Source organism: Tupaia chinensis, unplaced genomic scaffold (genome assembly GCF_000334495.1).
Source record: "Tupaia chinensis unplaced genomic scaffold, TupChi_1.0 Scaffold000225_1, whole genome shotgun sequence".
Classification (NCBI taxonomy): domain Eukaryota; kingdom Metazoa; phylum Chordata; class Mammalia; order Scandentia; family Tupaiidae; genus Tupaia; species Tupaia belangeri.
This window is the reverse complement of record NW_006159700.1, coordinates 467,175-473,676: the sequence shown is the minus strand read 5'-3', so window position 1 is coordinate 473,676 and position 6,502 is coordinate 467,175.

Here is a 6,502-nt window from a genome sequence, read left to right as displayed (position 1 = left end):
GTTGTAATGACTATAATTTATAGCATACCAACTCCACACTACCCTCTGCCCCACCAGGGTGCCACCTGGAAGCTAGTAAGGCTTACAGAAAATTGGAAGGAAGAAAGGAGAAAGGAAAGAAAGACTCCAAGGCCTTTTTAGCAGCTTCTGTACTGCCAGCGTACACTTTGGGGGCTCTTTTTAGAGAGAACTTTCAAATTGGACATGTCTTATTCAACTTCTGCTGATTTATGTCATCATGGCATAATTATGTCCCTGACTTGTATATAGCAATTACTGTAGGCATCTTGACAGAAACACAGAGATCACTTTACTTTCATTCATTCACTCACTCACTCATTCATCAAGTCTGAATGGAGCATTACAAAATTCCAAGAACTGGTCTAAACACTGGGCTCATATCAACAAGACAGGCTTCTTGATCTCATCTCATGATACTTAACCTTTGGGAAGAGAGACTAGAAATGTTGAAAAAAGGACAGGAAAACACACATTTACATAAGCAAGATAATGTTTGATATGATCTCACACATAACAATCCAAAATTATCTTGTTCAGCTCTTTTCCCTGGGCACCTACATTTTAGGTGGAAGGAGCTATGTAGAGAGCTGAGCTCATTAAAATTGGGAGAATGATGAAGAGGGAAAAGAAAGACAGGTAGGAACCAAAAGGCGGCATCTTTATAATATGTTGAAACAGGTGTTCTGGTGCTCATACATTCTCTCTGAGGATAATTTCCATAGCAAAATTCCAAAATAATTCGAGTGATAGCAGTATAATTGGAACAAACATTTGGTTGGCCAACAGGTGACTTTGAAAGACACATAATTTCTCACATGCTACTATAAAACAAAAAGTAATGGAAACAGTCTGATACAGTGAAGCAGAATGAATTTTGGTCTGATCTGGGTTCACATCTTGACAGTTGCCCATCCTGGCTCTGTGATCTTGACCAAATCACTTGCAACTTTACTGGTTCCTTAGGATTACTTCATCCTAAAGCAAGTGTCATAATAACATTTCTCAGAGACTCATTGTAAGAAATGAACGAAATAGTACTTCTGAAGCCCTGGACCATACCTCTATTATAAGTGATATTGAATTAATATATGTGGGTTTTGTTTTTATCCTTAGTCATAAATAATAATTTATGTATATTGTATGTTATCAAAACCAATAAACAGTACTGTCAATTTTTAAAATCCTCAAACGTAGTTAGAAAGAAAGACAGTTTTAAAGGCAGTTTCATCTCAGTACTATCTGGTTAAATAAAAGGTTTTATCTGAAATGGAAGGAGTTTTGATTTTGTGTATTCAGGATCAAACCTGACATAGCGTTCCTTTGAGTATGGTCACTATTCAAGCCATAGCTTTTGAGGCTTTTTGATATTGTAAAACAACAACTCAATGAAGGATCAAAGGAGGAAAAATTCAAGGCTGATCCATGCATTTTAAACTAAGGATCTCTCATAGCATTGGGTATAATGTGAAGCAGCTACTGCCAGAGAGATGGGAACTTAAGCGAATGGAAAGACTTTAATTTCACAGAAGGAAGCAAAACAAACTAAATCAACAAGCTCAGTCTCTCTGATGCTTCACCTCCTAACAGAAAGAAGGATATAAAACACAGGAGACTGGGCCAATTTACCCCTGAAATTACTGGGCCAATTTACCCCCGAAATTACAAAGTGGCTCTATAATATCTCCAGGCTTTTCAAAGATATCTTTGGAAATCTCCCCCATATAAGACTCTTGACTCCGAGGATTTAAAAAGGTCTCTCCACTTAATGCTTTGTTGCAGAACAGATGAGCAGGGATTATGAAGTAAATTATTTTGCATTATATCCCAAGCTTCTACATATTCAGTGCAATTCTTGGCTGCTGACTTTTGATTAATGATCTCTTTTGTTTGTTTTCCTATAGGTATCTTGATTGCTAGGAATAATGGCTAGAAGTATTTTTTTTTTAAGATTTTTTTTTTTTTTCCAGTTTTGGCTGTGTGGCACAGGCACTCAATGGAGAGAGACAGAAAGAGATGGGGGTAAGGGTGTAAGAAAGCACCCCACTGGGGGAGGATGGCTATTCTGTAATGCCTGCCATCTCCTCCATTTTCCTCTTGGGAATTTGGGCTTGCACGCCTATGTGCCTAATGTATTTTTCAAGTTGTTGGGTCTGGGACTTGAACCAAGCATTTGGTCATGTGGGATCCAGTTGCCTTAACCAGCACACCACTGGCTGGCCCTACAAGTATTTCTAAAAATGTTAAGCACCATGCCCTGAGTTAGGAATATGTCTTTATTTTCCACTTTTCTGAAAGTACAATCCAATATGACTAATTTTAATTTACAGTCCTTCTTCCAAATGCAATCTGCTCTGAATATGAAATCTTGCTTTTCCTAGATGCTCACAGGTTATTTTGTCTCTTTTTTCTTCCTTCAAAGCCTTTATTTTTCTTATGGTATCTGGCTCCTCTGTGTACTAGGTGAAAAAGGGTTGATGATGTGGCAAAATGAAATTTCCATCCTTTGTGGCTAGCCAGTACAGGAAGCATTTGGTCCCCTTGAGGTATTTTTGTGCAGCTTTTCAGAGAAGCATTTTCATGTCCCCACTGAAGTGATAACGAAGAAACTTCAATCTCGGTTGCCTTCAATTATTTTCTTATTGTGCCAGCTCACTGAATTTTCTTCAACTTCAGTTCTGGCACCAGGTCTGGCAGAGGCAGAGAAAAAACAAAATTCTCTTGGTGTGGATTGCAGTGAATTTTACTTTTAATTCCTTGCTAATGTACAATCTGAAGTCCTATTCAGAGAAAAGTTGTGTTCATGTTTGTGGCAAAAAGGAAGATGCAGAAAAGTGACAGCTGTAAGATGAGAGAAGAGGCAGCCTTTAATCATTTTGTTGTCAAAGCTGCTTTGGATCACCCTTTAAGAAAGCATTTAATTTGCTGTCTCAAAAACTAGACTCATTCTCTTGCCCTTTGCAGATTCCTTGCACAGAGAGTTAAACTCTACACTGTATGCAACACCTTGGAACCCTAGATCCTCGTTAAAAAGTAATTTAATTCATATATTTACATTTCAGAAGAATCAGAATCCTTTCCTCTAACTAGTTAAAAACTCTGATGTCTCAGTTTATACATAATCCCGATAAAAGGGAAGAAAAAGTATGGCAAATTTCAGTGACTGAAGAAGTGCTTTCATTCATGATTGGATCCTTTATATATCATGGAGAGGCTGAGGGTTATAAAGCATATACTGTTTACAAAACGAAAACCCTTTCTCCCTTAATCCCTGCGTGACGGTAATTAAGCAGGAGAGTTAATTTTATGTAAATCATGCATTACTATAATTGGGCACAAGTGAACATTCATGTACATCTTATTTAAAAGTGAAATATAATGTTATTATGTGGATGCTGGTGCAGCAAAGTCTCAGGCCTCTGGGGGGAAGTCAGCAACATCACAGGCTGTTTACAAGACTCACTCTCTGGTCTGTAAGCTTAATTACAAATCACCCAGCTCTGCTTGGCCCTGTTTTGTAAAGGATTGAATCACATGCTTTCGCCAAGGCTGAGAAGGTGAAACACCGGGGCTTCCATTCTCAATTCTGTCTTAACCTCCACTTACAGAGCAGTCATTTTTCTCTTTCTACTCATCTTTTCAAACCTACACAATACTTTCAGATGGTTTGCTCCACTTGGCAGTTCTGACCCATATATTCCCAGGCAGACCACAGATGGATTTGTCTTCTGTAAACAGGGGTTAGTCTGCTTCCTTTTTTAGCTTGTCTTTTCTAATGCTACTCAGGGATACTTTATGACCCCAGAATTTTGTTTTCCAAGTATAGCCAGATCGGATACTATCCAGCAGTTTGAGTTTATGATGGCCACAGCACCTCTGCAGCCCCAAGAGGGAGGGTAGCTGCTAGTGGAGAGGATGAGCTATTACTTTATTCTTCATTTGAAGAGTGGATCTAGGGCTTTAGGACAAGCTCGCCCTGCAGAATATAAAGGATCTCATCTACATATCTCGAGGTCAAGATTTGTGAGGAAGAAAATATGCACATGACAAAACTTTTATTTTAAACACGTTTTCCTCCTCACCCAGAGACCTGAAACATCATTTGGAGAGTTGTGAGTTGGCCTCATTCTGCCCAGCTTGCCAAGCCAGCTCCTCTACCTACAAACCCTGTATGCCCAGCAGTTTAACCTTCCTAGAGATGTGGGCTAAAGGCCTTCCTGGGGGCTCCACCTTTGTGTTTCCTGCTTTTTTTTTTTTTTTTTTTTTCTGTCATTCCACATTCTTGAAATCCTGCTCAAGTGCTTTAGACTCATTTTATTACTTTTTTCTAGAAGAACTATATGAATGAATAGTCTTTAAATTCTTTTTATAATTTCTCTTCTCCTGCCAACCCGGTTGTTATCACTATCACTCTTACCTTTGGGCCTTTCATTTCTCACTCTGCTAATTCTTGCTCACTTTCTTCTCTACCTATCCCCATATTACCCTTTCTCACTCTGAAGATGCCTTACCTGAAATGCCATTGGTCTAGAGGTCATGGATGTGAACAGATGAAGTAAAACTTCCAGCTATGGCATTTCAGGGAGAGAATGCATGCACATGTGCGCACTTGGAGAGAGAGAGGAAGACACTCCCCAATGGGTTGTGCTTAAACCACAATCATTTTCCTGCATTTCTCCATCCTGTCAGGATTTTGGGCATGCATGAATCTATGCCTGGTGTATTTTTCAAACTATCTGGACTTGGATTTCATCAGTGGTTGGCCATATGGGATCTAGCTCCCTAGGCATAGAGCTTAACTGTTGCACTAAGGGTTGGCCATTCATCTTTGTTTTTATCAAAAGACTCTGAAGGGATGGCCCTGTGACACAGTGCTTAAGGGAGCTAGATCTCACATGGGTGACCGGTGGATGATGTTCTGACCGAGAGACTTGAATGACAAGTTTGGTGCATGTATGTGCACACTCAAAATCCTGATTGGAGGAAGGAATGAAAAAAAGAAATCAAAGCATAGCCGTACTCAATTTTTTTTCTCTCTCTCCTTCTCTCTCTTACAAGCACATGTACCCTCTGGCAATTAAAAAATGAAAAGGAGTCCTTGAAATAAGATGTAGTAAAGACTGTTAGTAGAATATACTGTCTTTATTGGACTAGTTCATGCAATAAAATTCAATGCCTTTTTGTACTAGCTAATATTAGCCCAGGTAATGGGTGGCAAATATTGGTGTATTTCTTTAAGTAATTTAATATTTTTATATTATTTTAAATTATTCCATTTTAAATTGCATTTAACTTAACATATACTTGCAGAAATGACCTGAGAAAGAATACACAAATGCTGCGGTGCTTTTCTTTTGGAGCTAGGATTACTTTGTTTTTGGCTTATCTATATTTTCCAATTTTACTGGTTAATCCAGAGTTACTGGATATATTTATTAATAATTTGCTGTATTGTGGTGACAATTCGAAACAATCTTTGCTTTGTTTTCATAGCTGGACTCATAAAAAGGCCTCTGTTTTCAAGGTCTGAGTTCATGAAGAAGTATTAAGCTAGAATGTGACCGAGCAGAGCTGTAAGAAAGGATGGATATTTCATGAGGTGAAGAAAAAGAGATGATTAGGGTTTTGAGAATAGAAGGAAACTCAGAAAGGGAGACATTCAGAGAGATGGAAGGCACAGAGCCCATTTTACAAGCTGTAGTGATGTACAGTGACTGAATGTATGAAATAAATTAAAATTTAAAAAATGTACCCCCCAAAAGAGGCTTGTTTGTATGGGTCCTGAGAAGTGCTCCCTTGGAATGATCACTGTGACTAAATCTCATAAATCTCATGTGAGCTGATGGGTCTGGATGATCGATTCATGGCAATGGAACCACTAGGAAGCTAGAGCCAGGTCTTCATTCTTCTGTCCTTCTCTGCCTTTTTTCCATAGTTCATTTTGGACTTTTCTTAATTCTGAGTTAGGTTCTTGTTCTGGACTGAATTTGGTTTGGGAAAATAAAAACATTGTTTCCTTCATTTTTTATTTTTTTTTTACCTGATGCAAAAGAAATGGTGAAACTTATACAAAACCCCAAGTTAAAATAACTTATTTTATATTATAGGAGAGAGGTAGTAACTACGGTCCTATTCTCAGAGTAGCTGGACCAGTAGATTGTATCCATAGTGATGCTGGAAGGAGGACTGAATATGACCGGTAGGTGGCATTTCACAAATTCCATCCTGATGCTGATTTCAAAGGGTCGTATTCATTTATGTATTGGTTATAAAGCAAAATCTCATTACTTTATATAATTTTTCATTCTTCCTTCATCCATCTTTTACATGAGCTTCCTATGGATGTTTGCATAAAAGTATCAGTTAATTCATTGAGAAAGCTTTCATTATTGATAGCCAGATGATTAATTTTATACCTGAAGTGGCTAATATAATTGATCAAGAGTAACAGCTGATACAATTACTATATGACTTTGGCATAAAG